This window comes from Saccopteryx leptura, chromosome 3, assembly GCF_036850995.1.
Source record: "Saccopteryx leptura isolate mSacLep1 chromosome 3, mSacLep1_pri_phased_curated, whole genome shotgun sequence".
Taxonomy (NCBI): Eukaryota; Metazoa; Chordata; class Mammalia; order Chiroptera; family Emballonuridae; genus Saccopteryx; species Saccopteryx leptura.
The window spans coordinates 274131068-274152653 of record NC_089505.1 but is presented as its reverse complement, the minus strand read 5'-3'; the positions used below and the strand labels follow the sequence as shown (position 1 = coordinate 274152653).

At 39.6% G+C, this 21586-nt stretch overlaps 1 protein-coding gene and 1 pseudogene across 2 annotated transcripts in view; one reads left to right on the top strand and one right to left on the bottom strand.

The window, feature by feature from the left end:
• The window catches only part of THADA (THADA armadillo repeat containing), a 355537-nt gene that overhangs the window by 114189 nt on the left and 219762 nt on the right, over positions 1–21586 (bottom strand). The gene's annotated exons all lie outside the window — the stretch shown is intronic.
• LOC136402002 (U6 spliceosomal RNA) lies at positions 7625–7720 on the top strand (annotated as a pseudogene).

The window sequence follows — 21586 nt, the reverse complement described above, 5'->3', positions numbered from 1 at the left end:
GTATCCCATCACATAAAGCCAAACTGTACAGCTATTAAAAAGAATGTTGTAGACTTACATAGACCGACATAAAAGTATCTCTAAATCAGGGGTCCCCAAACTTTTTACACAGGGGGCCAGTTCACTGTCCCTCAGACCGTTGGAGGGCCGGACTATAAAAAAAACTATGAACAAATCCCTATGCACACTGCACATATCTTATTTTAAAGTAAAAAAACAAAACAGAGACAAATACAATATTTAAAATAAAGAACAAGTAAATTTAAATCAACAAACTGACCAGTATTTCAATGGGAACTATGCTCCTCTCACTGACCACCAATGAAAGAAGTGCTCCTTCTGGAAGTGCGGCGGGGGCCAGATAAATGGCCTCAGGGGGCCGCATGCGGCTCGCAGGCCGTAGTTTGGGGACCCCTGCTCTAAATAGTATGATCCCATTTTAACTGATACCAGATTATTAATAGTGGAGGGTGGGATTTTTCAGTTTTTAATTTGATTTCTTTGAATGGGCTCCTATTGGCCAAATTTGGGACAATTTTATTTTTAAATTTATTTTTATTTTATTTTTTTTTATTTTAAGGGGTTAATTTTTGTTGCATTTTTCTATAATTTAGAAAGTTTTACAGTAAAAAATGCATTGCTTAAAAAAAACCTTTTTTTGGGGGGGAATAATTATAGCCTCATAAAAGTTGCAAAAACAGTAGAGTTGTGCCCTGGCTGGTTAGCTCAGTGGTAGAACATCAGCCTGGCCTGTGGATGTCTTAGGTTCGTTTCCGGTCAAGGCAAACAGAAGAAGCATCCATCTGCTTTCCACCTCTCCCCCTCTCACTTCTCTCTCTCTCTCTCTCTCTGTCTACCCCTCCTGCAGCCATGGCTTGGTAGCAGTGAGTTGGCCCTGGGCACTGAGGATGGCCCCATGGTCTCTACCTCAGGCTCTAAGAAAAGATCAGTTGGAGCAACAGAGCAATGGCCCCAGATGGGCAGAGTATGGCCTCTTAGTGGGCTTGCTAGGTGGATCCTGGTCGGGGCGCATGAGAGAGTCTGTCTCTGCCTCACCTCCTCTCACTGAATTAAAAAACAAAACAAAACAAAAACCCAGTAGAGTTGTACTTTTCACTCAGCTTCCCCCAATTGGGACTTCTTATATAACTGCAGTGCTATAGCAAACCAGAAAACTGACATAGGTAACCTACTGTCACCTAGGCTGCATACCCTATTCAGTTTTGCCTTTTTTTTTTTTTATATGTATTCATTGTGTGTGTGTATGTGTGTGCACATGTGTGCAATTTTATTCTAGGCATGGTCTTATGTAGCCACCATCACAAGAATACAGACTGTTGTATCATCACAAAGGAAGAATGCATTATTTTTGGAGTCAGAAACAATAAAAGTGCCCTGGCCGGTTGGCTTAGTGGTAGAGCGTCAGCCTGGCGTGCAGGAGTCCCGGGTTCGATTCCCATCCAGGGCATACAGGAGAAGCACCCATCTGCTTCTCCACCCCTCCCCCTCTCCTTCCTCTCTGTCTCTCTCTTCCCCTCCCGCAGCCAAGGCTCCATTGGAGCAAGGTTGGCCCGAGTGCTGAGGATGGCTCTGTGGCCTCTGCCTCAGGCGCTAGAATGGCTCTGGTTGCAGCAGAGCAATGCCCCAGATGGGTGGAGCATTGCCCCCTGGTGGGCATGCCAGGTGGATCCCGGTGGGGCGCATGCAGGAGTCTGTCTGACTGCCTCCCCGTTTCCAGCTTTGGAAAAATACAAAAGGAAAAAAAAAGAAACAATAAAAGCTAAATAATTTTCTTTTGATCATGTATTCTCTAACTCCATACTCAGTACTGAAATTCACATACTAATCTTTGGGACAGGTAGCAGTGTGGTCTTTTCCAGTAAGAGATAGAAATTTTTAAAAAAGGAACTTTTCAATGCATTAAAGAAGATGTTAGGATTTTCCAAGGCTTCTTCTGGTCTCTTCCTTTGACTTTTCAGATCTGTGCCCAGTATGGGTTGGAAGACAGGTCAGAGGAGAGTCCCACTGAGGGCAGAGAGGCTGGCCACAGGGAAGGTGGGTAACAGCACGCTTCAGAACTGCAGTAATATCACCAGTGCTGTCCCGTCAGCAAGCAAAGCCACAGGAAATGCAAAGTTAATGTGCTAATTTGCATTTTCCAGACTTTAGAGATCCTGTAAAATCTGCCATATAAAAGAGTTTGACCGACAGAAAACTGTTTGGCGTTCTGCATCTGGCCTTCAGGCTGGTAATGTATGACTCCAAGCTGCCCAGTGAGGGGGTTTGGGGAGCCAGCCTTGGGAGTCTGCCGGCAGACAGCACATTGTAGTAACAGAGTCCCCTTTCTGAAAAATGAACATGGAAATTTTTTTTGACTTTTTGGGTTGCAGCTTATTTCAAAGACCATCAAAGTAAACAAAAGGAAAAGACTGTGAATCTTTATAAGTCAAGAAGTGACAACTGTTTATAAAGCAACAGTTTATATTTTCACATGGAGGAAGGAAAAAAATGATTCCTCTAAGTCCCTAGGAATGGAGATTTGGGTGGTTCCCCCCTCCCGCCTCCCCCAGTTTGTTTGTTCATTTGCCATTCAACACCTCCAGCAGCGAGGTCCAGGGACATCTGCTGCATCCATTTTACGTGGAATTACAGAAGTCTGCCGATGGCTGGGATCTGTGGAACAAACCAGGCAGTGTCTAAGAAGCAAAAGCCTCTGCAGCCCTTCTTGATAACTGCCTTCCACAATCGTGCTGAGGTATGTGTCCAAAGACACATGGGCAGGCTGCATGCAGTAAGGTCACTCCAAATCTTGAACCCTGTTTCTTACTAGGGCACTTTTGGTCAGAAAAAGGTGATTTCACAAGGTCTTACTGAAACAAAAGGTCAGTGAAACCAATCCTTATGAACTTCTCTCTGATCCCTGAGAGTGACCAAAAAACCCTTTTCACTTACGACTTTTCCTGGTTAAGCTGACAGGAAACTCTGGACAATCATCATGGATAAGCTTCTAACTGGATTTTATATCTGTTTATAAGACATAGTTCAAAATTATGAAACTAGATAGCATTAAAATAATAATCTAAAAGGTACTTTTTACATGGGATGCCATGTTAATTAATCATGTGCTTACCAGTCTATTATAAAGATTGCGTATTACTTCTACTTATCCATTAAGGCCCAGCTCATCAGCTCCATCTGTGAAGTGCTCCCTGACAATTCTAGGTTGTGGCAATCTCCCCACCCTTCCATCCCATAGTATTTATTATCTGAACCACTCATTTGGCACCTAAGATATGTTGCTTGATTGCTATTTATCTTTTTATGTAAACTATGTTGTTTTATCTCCTACTGAGCCTTACTGGAATGCAAACGTTTGTTGATTTGATTTTAAATTTAAGTCAATTACCATGTGGGCTGAGATAAACAGTACTTTCAAGGCAATAGTTAACTCAATAGTGAAAGTAAACACCAAGGCTGCTTGCAAATGGGTTGGCTTACAAAGATGACCAATGAATGCAAGTCCTTGAGACTGGAATATATTCGTGGTGTGGGCCATCAGCCTCCTTTTCCTAGCCTACTACTAACATATCATGTTATCTACATGAATTCATCATCCTCCAAGCTCATCTGGAGGAAACTCATAATCTTCCCTCTAAAGCTACTTCAGTTCCAACACTAGTGCCTCTAATGAAATCATTTCTCCCAGGAATTGTTAAGTTTATTTGTGGAGTAACTGGCTGAATGAAACAATGACTCTCTTGAAGTAACCATCCATAATCCACTTGGCCTGTCCCCTTATACTATATTGCTGGAAGGCGATGAGGATGAGATTTAGGAAAGTTCTAAGAGAAGTAGTTTTTGCCATAAACAAGCCCTTTCGGCCATATATTGGGACTGAACGCTTTGGGACAACAGGACATACCCACTTGATTCACTCTGAGAACCAGTCCTTAGACTGGTAGTTCTAAAACCGGGGTGATTTTACCCCCAGGAGACATTTAGCATTGTCTAGAAACATTTTTGGGTGTCTCAAATGGAAGGGGGTGCTACTGGCATCCAGTGGGAAGACGACAGAGATGCTGGTAAACATCCTACAATGCGCAGGGCAACTTACCCAGCCCAAACTGTCAATAGTGCTGAGCTGGAGAAACCCTGGCTTACTGTAAGAGCCCAGGCTTTGCCGTCAAGCCCTAGCTGGTAACCTTGGGAAAGTTATATAACCTCTCTGAACCTTAATTTCCTCACCTATAAAATGGAGCTAATAATATAACTCATCTCATTAGGTTATTGTGAAGTCTAAAAGATAATTGATGTGAAAAGTACTTGCAATTACTCTTTTAAAATTAGTTATCCTTATTAACGGATGCCTCATGTGTGACTTTAACTTTTCAGTGCACTTCAGGCACTTCTTGGTGTTGGTGTAGAAAGGAGGCTTACCTTGCCCCGCTCTATTCCTCCGGGGTATCTCTGTTCTCCCGGTTCTGAGTTATAAGTAGGTTTCTTACTCCTCGGCGGTACCTGCTTGTGTCCTTTCTTTGGCAGTAGATTTTGCTTAGCCACTGGACTTCTCCTTGTTGTAGTAATGTTCCTTAGCAACACTTTTTTTAGCGGTCTCTGATTATTTTCCCCAAAACTTTGTTTTTTGACTATTCATCTTACTATATAGCTCATAACAATGACCAAGTGTGTGGCAGGGATAAATTAATGATTATCCCTCAAGTGCTTTGAGAAGTATAAGTATAGTACTTGTTATCAAATTTGCCCCTTTTTGTCATAAGCTAAATTTGCTGCCTTTATGCTTTACCTCTAAGAATAAGTTGTGCCGTTTAGTGTCTCAGAAGAATAATTCGGTAACCCTTGAAGATATTAGCTCTGTTAGTTATGGACCTCGAGAGGTTTATCCTTGATACTCTTTCAGGGCATGCTCCATAAATTCACATGTCCAGAGGTAGAATTTCCAGCTCCACTGTCTTGCCTCAGAGAGGAAAACACTTCAAAATAAGCTAAGAAAGCACATTCTTTATTTCTCTAAACATTTCCTGAATAACACAAATCAGGTTAACACTTGAACAAATACGTTAGCTTCCATCCATGTCATTTGTTGGGTGAATCTGGCCAGTTGGCTTGCATTTTATTCAAAGGAAGCAAAGCCTTTCCTGTGTATATTAGTCACATAAAATGGATATTTAGATATTTCATATAGCAAAGCCTTATGGGCTTATATTGTAGTCTTCTCTGAAAGGTATATGAAAATGTATACACGCATTTAAAACTCCATAGATGCTTGATTTTTTTTTTTTAAAAAGGAAATATAGCAGCCCCAATCTTCCTGAAATTAATGGTGAACTCTTTAGTAGAATGAATCAGTCTCCAACAGGCTGAATCTTAGCTATCAAGAAAATAGAAATTTACTCAGAAACCTTTGAAGTGGCAAAGAAGAAAGAGGGAGCTTTCTCACCTGTTCCACAGGAATGCCTTTAACATAGGAGATTAGAGGCCTTTTTATCACTGGATGAACAAAGGGAAAGGCTGAGCTCGTCTTAGCGCTGTACGGAAGCGAGCAGAATGCTCACCAATAGGGAACTCTTGGTCCATAAGGTTAGCAGACTAGGAGCATGTAATCTTAGGGAAATAATACACGGTCCCTACACCTACAGGTAGGAGAGCAGTCTTTAATCGAGGGGCTTCATTTTTTAAAAATTATTTAAATGGCTTTTTTTTTTTTTTTTTTTTTTGTATTTTTCTGAAGCTGGAAACGGGGAGAGACAGTCAGACAGACTCCCGCATGCGCCCGACCGGGATCCACCCTGTGTGCCCACCAGGGGCGACGCTCTGCCCACCAGGGGGATGCTCTGCCCCTCCGGGGCATCGCTCTGCCGGGACCAGAGCCACTCTAGCGCCTGGGGCAGAGGCCAAGGAGCCATCCCCAGCGCCCGGGCCATCTTTGCTCCAATGGAGCCTTGGCTGCGGGAGGGGAAGAGAGAGACAGAGAAGAAGGAGGGGAGGGGGGTGGAGAAGCAAATGGGCGCTTCTCCTATGTGCCCTGGCCGGGAATCAAACCCGGGTCCCCCGCACGCCAGGCCGACGCTCTACTGCTGAGCCAACTGGCCAGGGCCTAAATGGCTTTTTATGGAATACGACAGACTTGAAGGCCAAGCCGAGCTATTAAAGCTGACTTTTTGGAACTCTGATGTATTTGTCTAATGCTAGGCTTTTTAACCTCAGCATTGTTTTATTCTATTTTATTATTTATTTGTTGATTTAGAGAGACAGAGAGGGGAAGGGATGGAGAGAGGAAGACAGAGAGAGAGAAACACTCACTTGTTGTTCCACTTAGTTGTGCATTCATTGGTCGCTTCCCAGATGTGCCTTGAGAGGGTGGCGTTTTGGGATGATGCTCTGACTGACTGAACCAACTGGCCAGGGTTTCAACCTCGGAACTACTGACATTTTTGGCTAGGGAACTGTTGTGGGTCTTGTCCTGTGCATTATAGGATTTTTTCAGCATCCCTAACCTCTACCCACTGGATGCTGATGGCACAGTGCCAATTATGACAACCAATTATATCTTCAGGCATTGACAAATATTCCCCATGGGGGGAAATGGCCTGGTTGAAAACCACTACACTAGGCATTCTAATCTATTATATATACTGATACTGAGTAGTATATCTACTTTGCAGAGGGGATACTTAGTCTAGTTTATGTTCTTAAGAAGCTCCTGATTCATTCATTCACTTGGCAAATATACTATCCATTGAACACTTGGTTATGTCCTATTCACAGATGGCAAACATCATGTACCAAGGCCCTGGGGCAAGACAAAGCCTGGGTGTTACAGGGAAGTTCATGGGGTTAGGGTTGAATGAAAGGAGGAAAGTGGTATTAGATGAGGATGGAGAGCCAGGCTGGTCAGGTCAGGTCAATACGGTGCTTATAAGCTTGTAAGATGTTTGGATTGATTTTAAGTGTGATGGAAAATGACTAAAAGGCTCTAAGCAGGAAATTGAGTTAGTCTCATCTATGTTTTAAAAAGGTCCTTCTGCCTTATGCAAAGAATAGAATGAAAAGGTTAAGAGTCTAAGCAGGGAGGCCAATGTGGCTTGGACAGGACAGTGGCGTGTAGAGACTGAGAGCAGAGAAGCCTATACTAGTGGATTGGACACCAAGCTAGAGAAAAGGTAGGAAACAAAATTTGACATGCAGTTTCATCTTGAGAAACTGGGTGAACGGCAATGCTATCTACTGGGCATGGGAAGATCCGTGGAGTACCAGGTGTGTGGCAAGGCCAGGATGTGGTATTTGCTCTCCTGGTCCAGTGGAGGTGCAAGGAAAGATAATCTCTACTTTCTAGGACTTTCTGATTTACTTGAGGAGACAGCATACAAGTACAATACAGTCCCATCCTCTGTGGGAGCAGGGTCTAACCAAGCCAGTGACTGAGGTGAACATTGTATATATTTATAATAAAAATTACAGAGCAGGGAATACTTAGTAGGCAATTTGTAAATAGCTTTTTTCTCTCTATTTTATTTCTTACCTTGGCACAGATTTAGCAAGTTAAACAGGTTCTGTGCAATTCTACTAAATAAAAAATAAATTTCACTTTAAAAAGTACAAGGCCGTGCTCACTTTGACAGCACCTATATTAAAACTGTAACAATAAGCATAGCCCCTGCTCAAGGATGACATGCAAATTTGTGAAGCATTCCTCCATTTTTTTTTATTGCGCAGGAGTAAATTCAGCATAAAATAAGTGCTAATAAAAGTATTAAAAAGTGAAATATCAACAAATGAGAATTACTGTCTAGTAAACTATGCACAAATGCACAGGATTCAGTTGATAAAAGATTTAAGTTAGGTGGGACAAAGGAAAGGCTCCCTTTCTGAAGAATAGGGAGTGTTATTGAGGATAAAGACAGATAAAGAGAACAGGGTGGATTTGAAATTGCATACATACAATTGGTACTTAACCCTCCATGACCACTTGGGTCTTCTTATTTCTCACATCTCCAAATAATTTCAGTGAAAAAACATAAGATATTCAATTTTTTCCATAGGATTACAGTTATGAAGGTAGGTGTGGGGGGGGGGGGGGGGCGGTTAGCCACGACATAGTGGGAGAATACAATGAGAAAGCATTAAGCTTACACACAATAGTTCTTAATACTGGAGGAAAATGAGGCCAACACACAAACCATCAAGGTTCCCAATGAAGTTACTAACTAAAACAAGAAATTAAGATTCCCTACATTCCTATGGAAAAAATGTTGTAGTTCCTCAAAAAATTTAAAAAAGATGGAAGCAACCCAGTATCCACTGAAAAATCAATGAGTAAACAAATATAGCATATACATCAGGGGTCCCCATACTTTTTACACACGGGGCCAGTTCACTGTCCCTCAGACCTTTGGAGGGCCAGACTATAAAAAAACCTATGAACAAATCCCTATGCACACTGCACATATCTTATTTTAAAGTAAAAAAAAAAAACGGGAACAAATACAATATTTAAAATAAAGAACAAGTAAATTTAAATCAACAAACTGACCAGTATTTCAATGGGAACTATGAGCCTGTTTTTGGCTAATGAGATGGTCAATGTGCTACTCTCACTGACCACCAATGAAAGAGGTGCCCCTTCCGGAAGTGCCGCGAGGTGGATAAATGGCCTCAGGGGGCCGCATGCAGTCCGCAGGCTGTAGTTTGGGGACCCCTGATATACATACAATGTAATATTATTGAGCTATAACAAGGAATGATGTTTTCACACAGGCTACAACATGGATAACCCTTCAGAACATTATGTGAAGAGAAATAAGCCAGTCACACAAAAATATCATATGACTTCACTTATATGAAGTATCAAGGATAGCCAAACTCATAGGAACAGAAAGTAGGATGAGGGAAAGAAGAAATAGGGACTTCCTGCTTAATGGGTATATAAGTTTCAATTTTGCGGGATGAGAAAGCACTGGAGATTGGTTACACAAGTGAATATACAGGGGAGGGCAAAAGTAGGTTGACAGTTGTGAGAACATGAAATAGAGTTTATTCTTGTATTATTTATTTGTATTACAACTGTAAGCCTACTTTTGCCCTCCCCTGTATTTAATGCTACTAAAAATGACTAAAATGACCAGACTAGGTGGTGCTGCAGTGGATAGAGCCTTGACCTGGGATGCTGAGGACCCAGATTCAAAACCGCAACGTAGCCACTTGAGCCCAGGGTCGCTGGTTTGAGCAAGGGGTCACTGGTTCATGCTCCCCCTCACTCCCCATCAAGGGAGAAGCAATCAATGAACAACTAAAGTGCTACAACTATGAGTTGATGCTTCTCATCTCTCTCCCTTCCTCTCTCTCTCTCTTTCTTACAAATAAATAAAGATTAAAATGGTAAATTTTATGTGCATTTCATCCCATTTAAAATTTAAAAGATGTCTTATATTCAAGTCACCAATATTTAATATTGTAATATTGTATCTGGCATCATTTCTGAGATATGTGTTAAATTCTCTGATTATAGAGGTCCTCAACCTATTAAAAAGCCTTGTGAGCCTGACCAGGCGGTGGCGCAGTAGATAGAGCGTCGGACTGGGATGCAGAAGGATCCAGGTTCGAGACCCCAAGGTCACCAGCTTGAGCGCGGGCTCATCTGGTTTGAGCAAAAAGCTCACCGGCTTGGACCCAAGGTCGCTGGCTCCAGCAAGGGGTTACTCGGTCTGCTGAAGGCCCACGGTCAAGGCACATATGAGAAAGCAATCAATGAACAACTAAGAAGTCGCAACGCACAACAAGAAATTAATGATTGATGCTTCTCATCTCTCCGTTCCTGTCTGTCTGTCCCTGTCTATCTCTGCCTCTGTAAAAAAATTAAAAAATAAATAAATAAAAAGCTTTGTGATATAAATGTCTAATCACAGCGTTGTACACCTGAAACCAATATAATATTGCACACTGACTATAATTAAAAATTTAAAAAGCCTTGTGGGTGAACTCCACATTCACTTAAGAGTACCAACTGGTATTGTGAGACTACATTAATTAGGTGCCCTTAGAATCTGATTTTGACTTCTTTTAATCCTTAAAAAAATTAGCATCAGGTGCTAATTAAAAATAGCCACGTCTATCATTAGAGGCAAGCTATAAGGCAGTATTAATTGTAGAGAAAGGAAACTCTTCCAAGTGGCATTGGGACTGGAGTGAATGAATAGACTGTAATAATCTGTTTTATTGCTTTTCTAGTGTCCACTGCTTTTCCAGTCTCTCTACTACCATGGCGGGAGGCAGGGAAGGGAGATACAACCAGTACACACTGAATTCTTAAACAAAGTTTAACTTTTTAAGACTTTCTCCACTGCAGACTATTTTAAAAAGTATTGTGCTTACCAGAGAAAATATGGTTGAGACTACCGTTATGACCAGTATGTCTCTGTAAGTCATCTTGAGGAGGTATAAAAGTTTGTTTCACATCATACACTGCTTCTGGACTTTAAACTCTACCTCCCATACAGTATCTGCTTTCTCTTTGATCACAGCTAAACCCTCTCAGTATTTTAGCCCCTTTCATTATCCCCACTCCACACCACTCTTTTTCAACCTGTTGATAACTTTATCTTTCATTTGGTTATGCTGAAATCTGTTCAAAACTTCACAAACTCACCAACTCAACTAAATTTCAAGATAGTCCTTTTCTGCTCTTCTCCATCCTCCCAATATTTACCCAACCTAATACCACAGGTCAGAAAACCTATTGGCTCTAACTCACTTGCTTTCTTCTCCAGTTCACTAAAGCAGGGACACCTCTCCCAATACCTTTAGGTGTCCAGCTATAAAACCGAAATAAAATTTTCCCTCCACTGCTCTGGATGAGGATGTCATAGGACTGCCGACCCCCTTGATCCATATAAGATGTGTCATGCACAATTATTGTTCTCTCTGTCCTGGTTTCCCACGACTCTTACTTCATGCCCCTTGATCTCGACTACAAAACACTGTGTTACTAAACATACTAAACAGCTCACTCAGTCTCCTGCTTCCTCCACTCCTGCCTTTGGTCAGTCTTGCCAGCTGCCCTTTAAACTTGGAAGAGTCTCCCCTTGCATCTGCCAAGATGCTATTTCAAATGCTTCCTCCTTATTCATGTCTGCTTGCCCGCTCTCCACACGAATGACCAGGAGCACCCTTCCGAAAGCAGAAGAAGTGAATGATGAAATGAAACCCAGAACACTTTTTGCCCATTAAGTATTTGAGCTTAGAAATGTCAAGATTGTCTTATTGCCCTTCATGGTCCCTTAACTTCAGTGGCAAATAACTGGGAGACGTATAATATTCATTACTTGGGGAGTAAATCTCTGTTACCTCCCGGACTTGCCACAACAATCACTTGTATCTTACAGTAACTCCATTTTACACATTGCATCCTTCTCTTCCGCTTGTAACCAATGTTTCCCACACTTGCCTCATCATCAGAATCACCTGTGTTGCTCGTTAAAAAGGCTGATTCTGGGGTCCTACCTCAGATTCACACAGCTAGAATTTTCAGGACAAGAGCTTGGGAATCTATTTTAAACAGTACCCCAAGTAACTCTTGGGTCAGGTAAGTTTGGGAAACATTTGACAGTCTATCAAATCATTCTGTTTTTCTCAGTGTTTTAACAACCAGAGGTCTGAAGGTATATAGCCAAATGGCCTGAATTAGGATTTAGTCATGAAGATTCCACCTACTCTAGCCATGATGATAATCTGACTTAAAATTAATACTATGTGATTTTATATTCTAATCTTTCTGCTTTAGATTTGTTGGTTATTTTTCCAAAGTCATATTATAAGATTCTGGTGATAAATTTATACTGCTTTCTATCCACCTAGTACTTAATTAGCACAGTATTGAGCATTTAATTGAAACTCAATTAAAACCTTACTGATTGATTGGTGCAGGCACCACCCAAATGAAAAATAGCCTAAAAACTTCATGTCTTAAGCCTACCTGAGCAGGGGAGCATTCTTCCCTCACCATCAGGTTAATGAGAAGGAGAATACAAGTTTAGGGTTTGCCTCTTGGCCTGAATGAGCAAGGCAATTATTCTGTGATTTGGCCAGATTTCTAGAAACTATTGTCATGTCTTGTCTGACTGGCTAGATTTCTCCTAATAAAGTCAACTTCCTTTCATCCCTCAAGGATTACTGCTTTGACCCTGTGTTCTTTCCACCATCATGCTGGAGAGATCTCAGAGTTAATGATTTGCATCTGATAGCGTATCATAAAAATTCAAGTAGCAAGCCTGCTGCTCTCAGACAAGGACACACAGGAACATTGCTCAGAAAAAAATAGAAGTTTCTGTTGAACACTGCAAATGTTCAAGGACACTTCTTTTAAAATATACTTATTCAAAACATGAAGACCATTCTAGATTAAAATATAAATCACTTATATCAATAGAAAGAAATGTAGGACCTTTCTCAAAAGTGAAAGATCACCAGTTATGTAATATCCAGAAAAATAAAGTTGAGCAAACACTAGGAAGCCAATTTATTCAAAAGTTAACACTGAAAATAAGTTTCAATAGAAGGGTGTACCACAGCTATGTTCAATATTACACTTTTCAATAGAATGAACCCATTCTTCAGTTAAATAAAAGGCTTCAAATGTAAACAATGAATGGTCTGTCTGATGAGATTCTCCCTGAAACTGAGCAGACTTCTAAATCAATGCATAGACCAGGCTATTTATAAACTCTACTTCCCATCAACCTCAGCAGGAGATGTCAACTAACAATAACAAGCTAATGTTTTCCAGTAATCTTCCCTGTGCCATTTAATTGCCAGCACTCAGGCCAAGGTAAACTCAGCAGTAACAAAAGAGCTAACATCACAATAAAAGAACAAGATTAATGAATTTACATTTCTACTTTGAAGTGAATGCTGAAAATCGTGCACATAAGATACCCTTTTTCAGCCATTGGACTTTAATTGTGCCAAGTAGTTTATAGGGTGATTTGAAGGTAAAGTTTAAAAATATTCCTGTTTTTAATTAACTATAAGCTACAATCCTTGGGAAATTTTTTTTTTTTAGATAGAGAACATCCTCTTTGTAGTATTATAAAGTGTATAACTCCCCAAACTATCAAACACAATTTCTAAACCCTGACAACCATTTCCCCCCCATTGATTTAAGACAGACAGAAAGACAGAGAGAAGGGAAAGAAGAGAGAGGAGCATCTACTTGTTGTTCCTCTTAGTTGTTCTACTTAGTTGTGCATTCATTGGTTGCTTCTTGTTATGTGACCTGACCAAGAATCAAACCCATGACCTTGGTGCGCCAGGACAATGCAGGGCCCTGACTACTGTTCTTAAAGTTAATTGAAATACCACTTAACAAGCCAAAACTGAAGTGTACAGCTTGATAAATTTTTATATATGCTTAGTTATATAGTTTTTACTTGTAATAATCTAACTCAGCAAATGATACTATTACATAAGATTATTATTTAAATCATCATGTTTGTTTTGAAAAGTACATTATAATATTCTTTTGCATCTGTGGTTAAAAGTATTCTTATCTCTCCCACATTGACTTAAATGTTAACAGTAGACATTGAGTATTCATAATATAACAAATGGAAGCACTCACTTTTTGTGTGTGTGGGGGGGTGAAGAACCTTCAAAATATACAGTAACAATATGCTCTTATGAAAATGAAGACGGCCTGATCTGTGGTGGCGCAGTGGATAAAGCATTGACCTGGAATGCTGAGGTTGCCAGTCGAAACCCTGGGCTTGCCTGGTCAAGGCACATGTGGGAGTTGATGCTTCCTTCTCCTCCCCCCTTCTTTTTCTTGCTATCTCTCCTCCCTCTCTCCCTTATCTAAAATGAATAAATAAAATCTTAAAATAAAATTAAAAAAAAAATAAAAATGAAGACAACGGAAGAAAAACCAAACTGTGCAACTTTTGCTTCAAAGGGGAAAGGTCACTAACTCTAATTTTCAAACTTTTTGATTTTTGTAAACTCACCCCTGAACACATCACCTCCTTTGTAAACAAAATGAATTAAAACTTCATAGTTTTTCCAACTAAATCTGTTTTACTGTCTATGCATAAAATCATTTTGGTCTGTTTTCCAAACCTCCATATACAGTTTGATCACCTAATCGTTAAGAAAGTTGACTATTATTTCCCTTTTCTGGTACACTGAGAAATCATTTGTCATTTCAGCAGCTATGTATATGTGTGAACTGTTAAAATATCTACTCCCCAAGCCAGTGATGGATTATAAAACCCAGACCCAGGATATACAACTTATCCTGGGTGTCTGATGGTTGAGATAACTTATCCCTAGGTGTTGGGTTTTTGTCACCACTCATCTAAACACATTCTCCAATCTTTAGCTGCCTGTTGTCACCTCCTCATAACATAAACTTCTTTCTTAGCAGGCTATGATGATGATATACTCAGCTAAACAAATGTGTACATATCAGGGAAAAAATATCTAAGAAACATAAACACTTTCTATATATAAAATAATTGAAAAGAGGCCAATCGGAATTAAAAAAAATTTTAAACAAAAATTATTTTTAAAAAGTTGCTGATCCATTATTTAAATATGATCAGTAACATGAACTACCCTAACTAAAATAAATGTCTAGTAATATTTCTGATAAACTAAACCTAAATAAGTTCAGAAGATTCATTTGTAATGAACACTTATGAAGAAAGGGAAATTTGTGTTCAGTTTTAATGTCAGAATTATAAAAACAAAACTCCAAAATAGTAAAGTTCAAATTATTGTGATTTCTTCTTTCATCTAGAAAAATCTCACTCTTTTTTGTGTTTTATGTCACCAAAAGGGCCACTCAAATTGTATCTCAAAGTGGCAAAAAGGTCAACCTCTATTGTGGCATGAGTAGAGAGCGCACAGGTCCAATAAGTATTTAAAATTTTCATTAGATTATCACAGAAACACATTTCTAATGCTACCAACAGGAAAACATAAAGAAAAAGAAGAAAAACACTATCACACCCTTCAGATTATTAAAAAAACAAAACAAAAACCCAGCATTATTCTAGTTTTTTCATCCAACAAACCTTTATTAAGGGTTGAAGGTCAAATGCTATAGAAGTGTCCTATTCTTATTTAGTATTATATTGGAGGCCCTAGCCAATGCAACAAGACAAGGAAATAAAAAGCACATCAATTGGAAACAAGGAAATAAAACTGTCTTTATTCATAGATGACATGATTGTCTAGCTTTATAGTAAAACCCCACAGAATCTATTTTAAAAGGATATAATAATTAATAAGGTTAGCAAGGTCTCAGAATATGAGATCAATATGTGAATATTAACTGTGTTCTCTAAAGATTAGCAATAAACACTTGGAATTTGAAATCTAAAAACAAACAAACAAAACAACAACCCACTATCATTTCTAATAGTATCAAAACTCAGACATATCTTGAGATAAATCTAACAAAATATGTTTCAGATTCATCATCCAAGGATTGTGCAGGCCTATATTCAGTAATCTTTTTCTGTAAAGGATCAAAAAGTAAATATATTAATAATAGATTTGCCTGTCATATGGTCTCTGTTGTAACTACTCAACTCTGACATTATATTGTAAAAGCAGCCATAGAAAATATGTAAACAAATGAGCATGGATATATTCGAATAAAACTTTATTTACAAAATAGGAAGTAGATGGATTTAGTGTGTAAATCATAGTTTGCTAACCTGAGATCTAGAGGAATACACTTAGTGCATCTCCTTATTTACTACTGATTAAGGTCTCAGACTTAGAGAAGTTACTTGTGAACTTGTGGGCTTTTGTGGGGTAGACACACAAATAATTTCTGTACAATGGAACAGATAACTCCTTATAATCTGTTGGACATTAGATTGTCTTATATCTAATTCAGCAATCTTATTCTAACATTCTGTTAAATTGCCTATAAAGTCCATCGTTTTTCAGATACTTTTTAAAGAGAGTGGACAGGGGGGTGGGGTGGGAAGAAGCATCTGTTCCACTTAGTTGTGCACTCACTGACTGCTTCTCATACATGCCCTGGCTGGAGCTTGAACCCACAATGTTAGGGTTGAACTGGAGCCCTTGGGATCAAGCTGGTGACCCCAGTCATCTTGGCACTCCTAGATGACTCTCTATCCACTGCACCACAGCATGGCTTGCAGATACTCTCTGAACTGATCATAACATATAACTGGTTCCCTTATTAATTAATTAGTGAGTTAAATAATATCTTTTACAGGTATTCATTTTATATTTGCCTGAAAGTAATGATTTTACCTTTATAAAAATTATACTTTAACAATGTCAATTCTCCCTCTATTGTTCTAAAGATACAATGCAATCCCAATTTAAAAAAAAATCAAGATTTTTATTGGCAATGCATTAAACCCATGTTTAAATTTGGAGAAAACTGGTATCTCTATAATATTCAGTCCTATCAAAAAACATGCAATATCCTTGGGTAAAACCAAGAAAACCAACAGAAAACACATTACAAAGGATCTTCACAAATGATATCATAACAAACGAGAGTCAGGTGACTGAGTACAGTAAAATACACAAGTAAGGAGGACAGGCTCTGAAACCCTGTGGCTGCCGCTTTCTAGCTGTGTGACCTTGGGCAACTTACTTAACTTCTCACAGTTCCAGCTTCTTCATCGTAAGACAGTACTCACTTTCTAGGTTTGCCATGAGGATTTAATGAATAAATATAGGTAAGGGCACAAAACAGCATTTGACAAGAGAAAGTATAATATAAGTGATGACTAATAGTATTTTTAAACAAGTGAATATATAGAAATCAATCACTTTCAATAGTAAAAACAGCACAAGCCAGAAGATAAAATATAAGAAAAGTGCTTATAATAACAGAAACAAGAAATATAAAAGAGAAATATGAAATCTGCATGAAAAAGCTTTAAAATATAATGCTACTGAGGAACATAAAAGACAAATGAATGGAAAAGCATACTGTGTTCCAGAATAGGACAACAGCATAATGAAGATGTGTACAGTTAATAATTTAATGTGATCCCAATTAAAAATAAACATAGTGACAGAATAAAGCATGGGGAAATTAGGAAAGGATTTAAAGTTTGTTGGGCACTGAAAAAGAAAGTAATGAAAGGGAATTAGTCTCCACCAAACTGTAAAACTTATTATAAAGCTACTGTGAGCAGCTGGTATATAAACAGATAAACTGTCCAATGAAACAGACTAAAAAATATAGGAAATAAGAGCAACTACATTTGGAAATTTAGTGTGACAAAAACAGCCTTTCTGTCAGGAGAAATAAGATATGTATATTTTTCAATAAATGAATTTGGGACAAAAAAAACCCTGCCATACAATAGCTCTCTATTAATTTTTCTTATTCCCCTTGATAATGTTAAGTAATTTTCATAATAGTATTTTTAAACTTATAATAATAATTTTAAAAGATAGCTACTATTATTTAGGAAATTACACAATACATATAACATCTCTATTTCTTATATCAGCCTTGCAAATTACATCTTATCAGTATTTTGTAAATGGTTAAGCTTCAATTTTGAATTTAAGTGATTTGCCCTACGCCAAATATCTAGAAAGTATCAAAAGAGGATGTCAGCTCAGGTCTGCCTAGATCTAAAACCTCTAGCCACAAAATAACCCAGTTTGTCAATGAAACTCTAAGAACGAAGCAATAAACACAGTTCTAGATTATAATTTGTGCATACCAAGTAGGGATTAGGTAACTATAAAGAAAACACAGTATCTTTTCTATACTTTTTAGTTTCCAATGGTACATATACTGGGGTCTATGTCTTATTTATACTCTTTCATGGTAGCTGGGCATTTCAGTCATTGGATGACACTGAAGGTGAATATGCCTTATACTAATTTATTCTTTCCAATAAAGAAGAGAGTTAAAGTGAAGCTAGAGTAAACTTGAACATAATTTTACACTGAGGAAATTTTTTTGACTTTTTATTTTCTATGTATAAGGTTCCAATGTGGGAAACCAAAAATCAGTACACCAAAAAAATATAACGTTGGTTATTTTGACTTCCCTCTGCTGGGCAGTAAACCTCTTGAACTTCTGTCTATTTTTGGAAATTGAGGTATCCCTTTAATCCTGTTACAAACTGCTGACAGCAGTAAAACAACAAAGGAAAGTCGGCACAGGGCCTGCTCCAGTAGTCTCCAAGAACAGAAATAAAGCAAAGCACAAGCAAGCAAAAGCATTTTGTAAGAGCATTTTGTGAAACTGGTGTCAGTGTTCACAACCCAACACAAGAAACGCCACCCAACTGCAAGCCAATTCAGACTAAAAGCGGCCCGCGAAGTTGGGTCAATGTTGTAAAATTCCCAGAACCAATACTTACAGCATGGATAAAGCTGTACCTATAGAGAACAGAACGGAACAGCCTTTCTCTACATCTACCCGCTCCAAGGGTTCTACACATAATCAGCAATCTCTTTCCCACTATGTGGTGAGAATAAAGATTCATAAACTTCCTCTGATGATATTGTTAGGTACAAAGGCTCTGCTGCAAGCCCTGGCCAGTTGGCTCAGTGGTAGAGCGTCGGCCTGGCGTGCAGGAGTCCCAGGTTCGATTCCCGGCCAGGGCACACAGGAGAAGCGCCCATCTGCTTCTCCACCCCTCCCCCTCTCCTTCCTCTCTGTCTCTCTCTTCCCCTCCCGTAGCCAAGGCTCCATTGGAGCAAAAAGTTGGCCGGGGCGCTGAGGATGGCTCCATGGCCTCTGCCTCAGGTGCTAGAATGGCTCTGGTTTCAACAGCAACGCCCCAGATGGGCATGCTGGGTGGATCCCAGTCGGGCGCATGCGGAAGTCTGTTTGCCTCCCCGTTTCCAACTTCAGGAAAAAAAAAAAAAGGCTCTGCTGCATACATCCCTAAAGACCTTTCTGATGAGGATTTGTTTTCTATAAGCAGTTGAGATCATTGAAACAAACTAAAAAAAAGTTTTTTTAATTTTTCAGTTACAGTTAACATACGATATTATATTAGTTTCAGGTGTACAACACAATGAGTAGACATTTATATAACAATGTATGAAGTAATCTCCCGACAAGTCTAGTACTCAGCTGATACCGTACATAATTATTACAATTTTAAAAAATGAAAATTACCTCCTTTTCAAAAATGATCTCCTTTTTGCTTAATGCATTTTCTTTCTTTTTTTTTCTTCTTTTTAGGTAAGAAGAGGGGAGATGTGAGGCAGACTCCTGCATGCACCCTGACCAGGATCCACCCAGCAACACCATCTTGGGCCAATGCTCAAGGACCAAGCTATTTTTAGCACCTGAGCTGATGCACTCAGACCAACTGAGCTATACTCAGTGCCTCACTCAAACCAATCAAGCCACTGGCTGTGGGAGGGGAAGAGTGAAAGAAGGGAAAGAGGGAAGAGAAGCAGATGGTCACTTTTCCTGTGTGCTCTGTCTGAGAAGAGAACCCAAGACATCCATACGCTGTGCTGACGCTCTACCTACTGAGCCACCAGCCAGGATCTATGCATTTTCAAAGTTCTTTTTAATGCTAAAGCTGAAAACACTCAGAACTAATGTCCCTTCCCTCAAATGAACCTAGTGTTGGGATTTCCTAGGGTGCTCAAGACAATGATAAAGACCCATATTCTAAACATTCAGTCTTACGTAGTGAAGGCCACATGTTAAATTATTTCTATTCCACTTAGAAGCAAAACAACCAATATCTACTTGGAGTCAGTAGCAAGGACTCTGTTACTACCTTTCAGACAGAGGGCTAAATACCACAGTCAGATGCAGTTAGATGTCCCTAACTGCTGGCATTCAGAAGAGCCCTTCCAGAGGCTCTGGCAATCCAGATATGCACAGCATGCTTCCCTCTGCCCATGTGAGAAGGAGAATTTGTTCTTCTGAGAGGACTAGAAAGTAGGGTGCACTAGAGTAAGTTTTAGATATACCAAAAAGTTGCAAAGATGGTGCAAAAAAATTTCTATACATTCTTCACTCAAGCTCCCTCCCGGCTACCATCTGATGTTATTATGGTACGTTTGTCACACTAAGGAAATAATCGCCACATTACTGTTAACCAAACTCCATACACTTTATTCAGATTTCACTAGTTTTCACCTAACATCCTCTTTCTGTTCCAAGATCCCATCCAGGTTCCCATGTTACATTTAGGTGTCATGTCTCCTTAGGCTCCTCTGGTCTGTGACAGTTTCTCACACTTTTTTCTTGCTTTTGATGACCTTAACAGTTTTGAGGAATATTGGTCAGAAATTTTTGTAAAAAGTCCTTAAATTTTAATTTGATTTTTTTTTTGTTAGACTAGGATTATGAGTCATTGGAAGGAAGACAACAGAAGTGACATACCATTCTCATATCATAACAAGGGGGCATGCTATCAACTTGACTTATCTCTGCTGATGTTAGCCCTGATCACAGAGCTTAGAGGCAGATTTGCCAGATTTCTCCTCTACAGAGTTATTCTCCTTCTTCCCTCTTTCCATACTATCTGGAAGCAAGCCACTAAGTGCAGCCCACACTCAAGGGATGAGAGAAGGGACATTAAGCTCACCTTTTGAAGGAGGGGAGGACGCATCTACACAAATCATTTGAAATCCTTCTGCACAGGAGATTTGTCTCTTCTCCCCCATTTATTTGTTCAATCATTTATTTATTTATTTATTTATTTATATCGTTATGAAGATTTATTTTATACTTTGGGTTATAGGTCCACTACAACATCCTGGAAAAGGCTTATTTGGACTAAAACTTCTTCTTTTTTTTTTTTTTTTTTTACAGAGACAGAGAGAGTCAGAGAGAGGGATAGACAGACAGGAATGGAGAGATGAGAAGCATCAATCATTAGTTTTTCGTTGCGCGTTGCAACACCTTAGTTATTCATTGATTGCTTTCTCACATATGCCTTGACTGCGGGCCTTCAGCAGACTGAGTAACCCCTTGCTCAAGCCAGCAACCTTGGGCTCAAGCTGGTGAGCTTTTGCTCAAACTAGATGAGCCCACACTCAAGCTGGCGACCTTAGGGTCTCGAACCTGGGTCTTCTGCATCCCAGTCTGATGCACTATCCACTGCGCTACCGCCTGGTCAGGCTTCTTTTTTATTTTTTAAAATAAAATTAAGTGAGAGGTGGGAAGGCAGAGAGACAGACTCTTGCATGTGACCTGACCAGGATCCACCAGCAAGCCCTCTACTGGGCAATGCTGTGTCCATCTCGGGTTGTTGCTCTGTTGCTCAACAACCGAGCTATTTTAGTGCCTGAGGCTAGGCCATGGAGCCATCCTCAGCGCCTGGGGACAACATGCTTGAACCATTCGAGCCATGGCTGCAAGAGGGGAAGAGAGAGAGAGAGAGAGAGAGAGAGAAGGGGGAAGGGGTGGAGAAGCAGATGGCCACTCCTCGTGTGTCTTGACTGGGAATCGAACCCGGGACTTCTACATGCTGGGCCGACGCTCTACTGCTGAACCAACCAGGCAGGGCCTGGACTAGAACTTCTTAAACTTTAATGAGCATACAGGTCTACCGGGGAACTCATGAAAATGTGG